Source organism: Hyperoodon ampullatus (assembly GCF_949752795.1).
Source record: "Hyperoodon ampullatus genome assembly, chromosome: X".
NCBI lineage: Eukaryota > Metazoa > Chordata > Mammalia > Artiodactyla > Ziphiidae > Hyperoodon > Hyperoodon ampullatus.
In genome coordinates this window covers 117,390,529-117,400,510 of record NC_136913.1, presented here as the reverse complement: position 1 = coordinate 117,400,510, position 9,982 = coordinate 117,390,529, and the positions used below count along the sequence as shown (strand labels likewise).

Here is a 9,982-nt window from a genome sequence, read left to right as displayed (position 1 = left end):
CGCAACGAGAAAGGCCACAATAGTCAGAGGCCCGCGCACCGCAATGAAGAGTGGCCCCCGCGATGAAGAGTGGCCCCCGCTCGCCACAACTAGAGAAAACCCTTGCACAGAAACGAAGACCCAACACAGCAAAAATAAATAAATAAACTCCTACCCCCAACATCTTCTTTAAATGAACCAAGGACTGATCCCTAGAGCAGTTCAACATTAAAAAAAAAAAAAGAGGGTTGAGAGCATCTGAAAATGCCACTGTCAAGAGACACCTTTGACCTTCTGTAGCCACTCCCTCTCCCCCCAGGTCCGGTCAGCTCCAGGCCCCAGTCACAACAACCCTGCTCCTTCCAATGCAGAGGAAGGCCTACTACTGGTTACTGAACTAGTTTCTTCTTCCCTGAGGCAACTAGTCAGCTCTTACTCTGTGTCCCACTCTCTCAGAATGCAACCCCCTGACCTGTCCCTCCTCATTCCGGACCCCCCTCCAAGGGCAACACCACCTCTTTGCTCCCTGCACCCACCAACATGTATTCCACAGCTGGAGGGTGGCTTTGAGAACGTTCATGAATTGAAGGGTATGTGAAGATAGTTTTCAAACGTTTACCTCAATAAGACCAATATTTATCAATAAAATGTATCACAGAACAATGTATGATTTTCATGACTGCTCCCCCAAAACTGCAAGCTCAAAGAATGCTTGCAATACAAATTCCCGACATTTGGGAAGTTGTGATGCCGGACTATTGTTGAGTAGAAGCAAAGAAGTCCAAGAAAATTGACTCCAAAGATTTTGTATCTACACACAACTAAGTCACACTTGCACATTCTCAGCCTCCAAAGGCAGCAAACAAAAAAAGACAACCAACAACTAGAAATGTGCCGATTTAACTGAGGAATAAGACAGCAGTATCTGGTATTCCATAAATTCTATATACTAAACCAACGCATATTTTTAAAGTGATCACCCAGATACAAAGGTGTAATATAGTTTGTACAATCAACTTAAATTGTAAAATTTCACATTTTACCTAAGAGTTATTTGACAGTAGTTCTGATGCTCTAAGCAGATGAAGAAGAAAAAAGAAAAAAACTTTTCATCCAAAAAACCAGTCTACTCAACTTTTTTAAGGAAATGTGCTTCCTTTGTTCTAATTGCTTTAAATCAAACCCTTTTATGGTATTGTTTCAGGAAAATATTACTTAGAATGAACCTACCTTCCAACCTGTTTTTTTTTTTTTTTTTTTTTGTCCATACAATCGTATTTTGTGTCATACAAACTGAGGCCGGACAATGAGGTTTTTAAATTGATAGATATTAAAAACATGCAATTAGAAGCATACATATATATCTCTATAGATGTTCATATAGCTACAGATATATATTCAAAAGCAAGGGTGATGTGCCTGGAAGCCTCTGGGGACATTATTTAATCCACTTTCACCACACTGTAGAGTTTAGTAATAAAACAGAAGCAGGAAAAAAATCCAACTGTCCCTGAAACAAAATGAAAAATATCCTTGTTAACCAGACATTATAGAACATCAAAGTAGCTTTCTCAAAAACGCAAAGCATGTCCGTTTTGAGGTGGAGCACTCATTCTCTAAATCTCAAGACTCTGACTTTATCAAATAAAAATCACCAGGCTCTCTTGCTGAGCAAAGAGGATGAGCAGCAGTGCTGCAGGCAGTCACCTGGAAAAGGGTGAGAAGCCATTTGATTGAACACTGCAGGTCTCTAACCAAAGCAAAGTAATAAAAATGAGTAACTTGGGCTTTCCTGGTGGCGCAGTGGTTGAGAGTCCGCCTGCCCATGCAGCAGACACGGGTTCGTGCCCCGGTCCGGGAAGATCCCACATGCCGCGGAGCAGCTGGGCCCGTGAGCCATGAGCCATGGCCGCTGAGCCTGTGCGTCCGGAGCCTGTGGTCCGCAACAGGAGAGGCCACAACAGTGAGAGGCCCGCGAAACAAAAAAAAAAAAAATGAGTAACTTAAGTTCTCTATTTCAAAAAGGATCAAAAAAGTGCAAGGCTACTTTCTTTTTTATTTTCTTTTTTTAAAATAAATTTATTTATTAATTTTGGCTGCGTTGGGTCTTTGTTGCTGCGCACGGGCTTCCTCTAGTTGCAGCGAGTGGGGGTTACTCTTTGTTGTGGTGCGCGGGCTTCTCATTGCGGTGGCTTCTCTTGTTGCGGAGCACGGGCTCTAGGCATGCAGGATTCAGCAGTTATGGCTCACTGGCTTCAGTAGTTGTGGCTCTCATGCTCTAGAGCACAGGCTCAGTAGTTGTGGCACACGGGCTTAGTTGGTCCGCGGCATTGTGATCTTCCCGGACCACGGATCGAACCCGTGTCTCCTGCATTGGCAGGCGGATTCTTAACCACTGTGCCACCAGGGAAGCCCCCAAGGCTACTTTCTAACACAATAAACTTTGTATAACTTGCTTCAATTTTAGAAAATGTAAATAACCATTACCTATGTAGCAAAAGCAGAAATAATCTATTTACTTACATACTCAGAGAATATATTAGTTTTCTAAATCAAAGTTTTTGCATAATTAAGCTTGAGAAACAGCCCATCTCTGGGGACTTATCCTAAAGAAATGATCCCATAGAAGAAAAAAAATTACATGCAAAAGGTGTTCATAATACTGATTTATAACATTGAAAAGTCACAACCAACCAAAATGCCCCCAAATAGATGACTACCTAAACGATGGACTAAGATGAAATAAGATAGGCATCAAAAATGACAAATATAAAGCAGCATGGGGCAATATTTATAATATGGTGTCAGGTGAAAAAAGCCAGACCTTAAAGAACTCCCAGGCATCACACCTATGAGAACACTGCATAAGCCTAAACCTGTAGACTACAGCAGAGCATGAACAAAAGAAGATACCTTTATATTTTAGGGTGACATGATTATGGACAAATTTTTCTTTAACATAGAATTCCATTGATGTTCATACTATAAAAATAAATCTTCAGATGACATTAGGTCTAATGACTTAACTGAAGAAAACTCTAATAAGATTTCCAAATCCCATAGTCTAAATGGGGCACCCTAAGACAATTCAATCATCTAAGAAAACATCTTAATAACAAGATCACAGAAAGCTTTAGGCAGGATTTGTTACCTTTTTCTATGCCGATTGCTAAATTTATCAATAGAATAACTTTCCATCCTATATACCATCATGCCACTTCCCTCCCATCCTACAAAGCTCCTTGTCAGGAGTCAGTATGGTACAGTGATAAGACCATGGGCTCTGGAGGGACACAAATCTCCTCTGTTGGTTATTTGTTGATCTTGGGCAAGTGACAGTCTTGCCAAGCCTCAGTTTTCTCAGCTGAAAAATGGGGACGATAATACCTATTCCTACTTTTGGCTTCCTTTTTTGAATCCAACAACTTAAAAGGTTCAGGTGCATAGCTAACATACGTCTCTGAATCTAAAACACTCCTGATTTCAATTTGCTGCATATTATTCCCATAAATCATTAAAATGTCTACGAATTCTCAACTTTTTGATGCTCTATTTAAAGTACCAAATTGTCTCCTACCCGAAAAACAAAAATCCATCAACCCTCACATTGTTCTGATAGTTGGCTGAGCTAAAGAATCTGGACTCTGGAGTTAGGCAGACACTTAGCTGTATGATGTAGAGCAAGATACCTATCTCCTCTGTGCCTCATAAGTGAAAAGGAATCATATCCCCACCCAGCTAACAGGCTTGACCTGACAAAAAAAGGATAAAATACATTAGAGGCACCCAAGAAATGATAGCTGTCACTGATGTTCTGATCTGGGGCTTGAAAAACATGTTCACATGGGATTTATTTGACTAGGGTGGAAGTCCTCAACATCACTTGTAGCTTGGAATCACCGGGGGAGATTTAACAAATACTATTGCCTGGGTCAACTCCCCCCGCAGCTATGCTGATTTAATTGATCTGGGATGCAGCTTGAGTGTCAAGAGTTTTTAAATCTCCCCAGGTCCTAACATGCAACCATGGTTCAGAACCTCTTGGCTAGCCTGTCTTCCTTAAGTATGAAGAGAGGTGTGGAAATTTCTCTCCTAAGGGCCACTGTACCACACAAGTTAAAAGCAATGTAAAGGATCTGGAGAAATTAAAATATTTTTTTCTACAGCTCAATTGCTTGTACTACAACTTGAGGGTAGAAAAAGGGAAATGGGACAAAAAGGGAGAAAATTATCACTTTGGTGTCTTTGCCTACTTTTGCCTCAGGACAGAGAAAGTACTAAACCAATACTAGAAGTGTCCTAGTTTCTTTCTAAACCTCATAACCTTTTTTCATTAGGTGGGGTGATACATAACAAAAAGACAATCCAGGGGCTTCCCTGGTGGCGCAGTGGTTGAGAGTCCGCCTGCCGATGCAGGGGACACGGGTTCGTGCCCCGGTCCGGGAAGATCCCACATGCCGCGGAGCGGCTGGGCCCGTGAGCCATGGCTGCTGGGCCTGCGCGTCCGGAGTCTGTGCTCCGCAACGGGAGAGGCCACAACAATGAGAGGCCCACGTACCACCAAAAAAAAAAAAAAAAAAAAAAAAAAAAAAAAAAAGACAATCCAACCACAGGATCTTGAATGAGGCAGTCCAAGAGAAGCAGAGAAACCCGTTTTCCCCCTGTCCTTTCTCTAATTGCAATTCTATAATGAAAAAAAATTCACAGTCTGATCTAGAACTGGCATCCAATACACATTTCCTCCAGGGCTTTCCCAAAGTAGTCATGAGCACTTGAAAAAGAAGAAACTAGCTATATAAAACATTTTGAAAGTCTATCACATTCTATGTAATGTGATACAAACAAACCTTTAAAGAGGCTTTCCACAGTCACAGTAAATTCCAATATACATTAATTTGAGAATTGGCAGCTGTGAATAAGACACACGCAGAAAAGATTTTCCTAAAGCTGGAATTAAAGCCATTGCACAGAGGAATAAAGAGAAAGTGTGTTTGGAGGAAAGGGTCTTGGGGACCTTGATTCTCCTCAGCCACATTTGATTCAGTATTCAGTAAGCACTTTCTCTGGGCCTGGCACTTGCCAGGTAATGTAAAGGATAGAAAAGGGGGCTCTGGTGGGGAACAATGTCAGTGGCTGCACAACATATCACTATTTATACAGAGGCCACAGTCCGAGACTTGGAAAGGACCCCTAACCCCTCGTCTTTCTCGCTTCCACATCTTATCAGTCACCAAGACCTGCCAATTCCAACGTGGAGTTTTTTTTGAAGTACAAATATTTTATTTACATGCTTATTTAAATACTTCTTTTCCTCAACTAAATACTTACTGTGATAACAGAATACAATTGCTTTCCCCCTCTCAGTTGGTAACCTGTGAAATTTTTTGTTTTGGTGTTTACATACATAGGAAAACATCTTTATAACAAGTTTTAGAACTAAAGAGGAGACTGAGATTCAGTAACACTGCCATACCCATTAAAAGTGCCAGCAAATGGATGAAAATATTACCAGAATTCATATTACATATTAAACCACATTTTTTCATGTGCACGTCATTGTTAGGATTGGAAGAAAGTGGTGTTATTTACTGCAGAAACTCCTAATAGATACAATTTAATATAATGTATAAACATATTTTATACTCATTCTTGCATAATTGTATAATTTGTTATGAAAATAAAAATCAGAGATGGTAAATGTAGTTTTCACTGATTCCTTGATTGTTTCTGTTTACTTTCCGAGCTCGATGCTCTATCATTTATAAATTAATGTTTTCTGTGATCTTTTCTCTAAAAACTTTATTATCACTTCCAGAACATAATTGGCATTGGTTTTTTTTTATGGGAATCTTCTGAATCCATCCCCTCCATCCATCTGTCCATCTCTGTAGCCATTGGGTCTTAAGTCACACTCTCTTCATCTCTCATCTAGAAAACTGTCTCCTGGCTTGTCTTCACTTCCAGTATCCCTCTCAAATCCATTCTCTGTCAGAGTGATTGTGATATTTCCAAAACACAAGTTTGATTGCCAGGTCCCTACTTACAAACCTTTAATAGCTTCCCATAGCAAAAGTACTTAAATCCCGGAGGGTATCAGAAATCTTTTAAGCTGGCTAAAAATACAGATCAGCAAGGATTTTGATTCAGGGGCTTTGGGATAGGCCCTGGGCATCAGATTTATTGGTTTTAGGTAGTTTTAAATAATTTCCACAAGTGAATGTAAGGCACACCCAAGTCTGAAAATGACGACTATATATGATAAAAATTCCAACTCCTTAGTCTCAGCACACAAGGCCCTCCAGAATCAGACCCTGGCCCGCCTCTTTAGGCCTTCTTCCTGCCATTTGATGCCTTAAATTTTAAACTCCCCAACCCCAAATTACCTGAAGATCTCTGTGCTTTCACAAAACTCCAGGTTAACTCTATTAGGCTCCTTACCACGATGCATGGAAACGATCTGTTTAGAGGGCTTCTCTCTCCAGATGATAGCCTTGAGGCTAGGGGTGAAGTCTTACTCAGTTTTGTACCCCCAGTGCATGTGTAAGCTCCATGAGGATAGGGATTTTGATCACTGCTAAAGCCCCAGCCTCTAGGGCAGTGCATGACATACAGTAGGTGTTCACTATATTCTTCTTGAATGAATGAATGAATGATGAATAAATGGCAGGAACTTGGAGAGGGCATCATAGAGAATGTGCTATAAAGCTGGATTCAGAGGCGTTTGAGGATGGGAGACAGCTATTCCAGATAGAGGGGAAAGTACCCATAAGCCTGAAACAACTAAAACCCTGGCAGTTTTAAGGAACAGTGAGAACCATGGCAGAGGGATTGGAACATTAAGGGTGAGTGATCAGAAAATTAAGGGAATATTAAAAAGAGCATATAGGAGGGCTTCCCTAGTGGCGCAGTGGTTGAGAGTCCGCCTGCCAATGCAGGGGACACGGGTTCGTGCCCCGGTCCAGGAAGAAGATCCCACATGCCGCGGAGCGGCTGGGCCCGTGAGCCATGGCCGCTGAGCCTGTGCGTCTGGAGCCTTGCTCCGCAACGGGGGAGGCCACAATGGTGAGAGGCCCGCGTACCGCAAAAAAAAAAAAAAAAAAAAAAAAAAGATCATACAGGAGAAAAGACTGCAAAAGTAGGTGGGGGCCAGATAATGAATGATAAGTTAAGAACTTTGGATTTGATACCATAGGCAACTGGGAGCCAGCAAAGTTTCATATGCCAGAGAGTGAGATGAACAAATTGACCAAGACAGTGACAATGACGATGATGATAATAATAATAATAGCTGAGATTTACTAAATATTTATTATATGCCTGGCTCCAAGTTAAGTGTTTCACCTGTGCGATCACTCTGAGATAGGTGCTATTATTTTCTATAAAGAAATGGAGGCTCAGAGAAGTAAAGCGACCTGCCTTACAACATACAGCCAATAAGCAGTACAGCTGGGACTCAAAGTCAGTTCTGCCCTGACTGTTCTAGGGTGGAGATAATCAATACAGGCTGAGATGACCAAGAACTGCTTTGTACAGAAAAATACCTCAAAGAATAAGCAGCAGTTGGACAGGAAATGCTTGAGGATGGGAGTAAGAAATCAACTCAGGTATGAGATGCCAGAGACATAAAATGCACAAAACAAGAATGCCAGAGAATGCAGCTTTTGCTTACCTCTGGGGAAAAGGAATACTTCCCTTCCTTTGAATATTTTTAGTATGATGCTCAAAACTAGAAGAATACTGGCTACCACAGGGCCCAGGGTTAGAATAGGTCTGTAACTACTTGCACTGGGAAAAATGATAAGACCCTGAGGTTTTCAATATCCTTGAGAATAGAGAACACTCTGTCCTGTTAATTCCTACAGCACCTGGCACTTTGGTCCATAAATATAAGCTGAAATCAAAATCAGCTGGAATTAAAGAAGTAATGGAATTATCCCAGAGATTACACTGGCCTTGACTCCCTCTATCCTAGAATAATGTGGAAAAATTGGAAGGATGTGCCTCTATTTTTTTTAAAGAAGGGCTGGAAGGGTTGAAGGGGCATGGAAAAGACTTGGGATAGTCTCTTTTCATCATCTATTCCTGAGGGCAATACTTCATTGCTTTACATGCACCTGTCTTCATTCTCCCAATTACAGGAAGTCCACCTGATCAAATAGAGGCCCACAGAGCAGATTCCGCAGGCATCCTTTGGTGGTTGGTTTAGCCCCACCTCAAAGAAAGTACCTCTTTCTTAAGGAGGACATAGAGAGTTGTGTTTAAGAGAATGAACTTTAGAGTCAGACCAACCTGGGTTTGAATGAATCATAGCTCCCACACTTACTAGCTGAGTGACCTTGAACAAGTCACTTAATCTCTCTGAGCCTCAGTTTCCTCGTACATGCAATGGGAATAACATGACCTACACCTCATAATAATCAGACAATTAGGTGAAAATTAAGTGAGATAAATGTATGTTTCCATATTCCCTATTAGCACATTGCCAAGCCCATAAAAGAAGTAGTTTAGTAAATATTTTTTGGTTGGTTAACAATTAGCACTAATACATCTTTATCCCTTTTTGATCTTTTGGCCTTTATAATTGAAATTTTTAATAAGACAGAGACAGCTTGGTATAATAAAGCACAAAAGGCCCACTACAGCTAACATTTGTGTGTTAAGATAATTGGACGTTACCTTCAATACAGTGTATTTCATCTTGCACTGTGTGAGAACATTCTTCACTTTAGTGATACAATATTATACGGTAGACACTCTCAAAATATATTGAACTTCATTCGCTTCTTTTAGTGAATAAAAATATATTCAAAGCATAGACAGTGAGAAAGCCAACAGAAAAGAACTCTGCACCCGGCTGATACTTCTTCTGGGTCGTAGAAACTCTTTGCATCACGCTGGCTTCAATTACTGCACAGTGACTGGTGGCTCAGAGTCTCAAGACTCTAAACATGTTCTCTTGAGATGAACAAAACTATATTTTGAAAATAGCATTAACTCCCAAGTAAAAGTGAGGTCCAAAAACAGTTCACTCTAGACCAGATTTCTTAAACAGCAGTACTATTAACATTTTGGGCCAGATAATGCTTTCTTGTTCAGGGCTGGTCTGTGCATCATAAGATGTTTAGCAGCATCCCTAGCCTCTACCCACTAGATGTCATTAGCATCCTCCCAGTCATGACAATCACAAATGTCCTACACAGGACAAATTTGTCCCTGGTTGAGAACCACTGCTCAGGAATAAAAGACTGTGGCTGAATGCAAATATTTATATAAAGTATTTAATTTATTACCCAATGGCAATGCAGCCAGGATTTATATTAAACCATAAACTCCATTATTATAATAGAACATAGCATTTAAACACAAAGAGAAGGAATCTTAAGTGTTAGATTATTGTGATCTTATGTCTATTACATCAAACTAGAGATACATTATTTTGATTAATTTTCTTAAGATTTTAATGCATTTGTTGATGTCAAAAACAAAAGTTGATGCAAATAAAAAATCACTAACTATCCTCCAATCAAGATCAAGTATCCATACGTGTGCCAACCATGAACATCCATTAGAGATCTGAGTAAAGTGATCAAATTAGAAGAGATCACAGCCTACTTGGTCATGCATAGACTTAGTTTCTTTAATAGCCAGTTTCTCAACAGCTGGTTAAACTAGTTATACTAAAACCAGTTAGGATTTTGGGTAAGTCACCGAACTTTAACTGAAATTTATCTTTGTCTCTACAATACAAGGTTTCCCTCCTGGTACCCTTTGGTGACATTATTGGTATATTGTGGCTTATCCTTCTTCTTCCTGTTCTTTGAATCCTATTTCAAAATGTTATTTACACATCTGTTAGTGTGCTATGAACTGAAAATTGGGTAGAGGAACACCAGCCACAATGTACATCACTTCCTTTGCCTCAAAAAATGAGAGGAAGAAAACAATGGGGTGTCATTTTAGACATACTGAGTTAACAAAAAAGAAAACCACTTTTTCAGGGTTT

General features: G+C 40.3%; 1 pseudogene across 1 annotated transcript in view; it reads right to left on the bottom strand.

The window, feature by feature from the left end:
• Positions 1–1,421: 1,421 nt before the first annotated feature.
• LOC307069814 (transmembrane 9 superfamily member 2-like) overlaps positions 1,422–9,982 on the bottom strand; it is a 92,662-nt pseudogene continuing 84,101 nt past the window's right edge. The window contains exon 14 of the transcript in view: positions 1,422–1,489. The product of the transcript in view is annotated as a transmembrane 9 superfamily member 2-like (transcript). The remainder of the gene's footprint in view (positions 1,490–9,982) is intronic.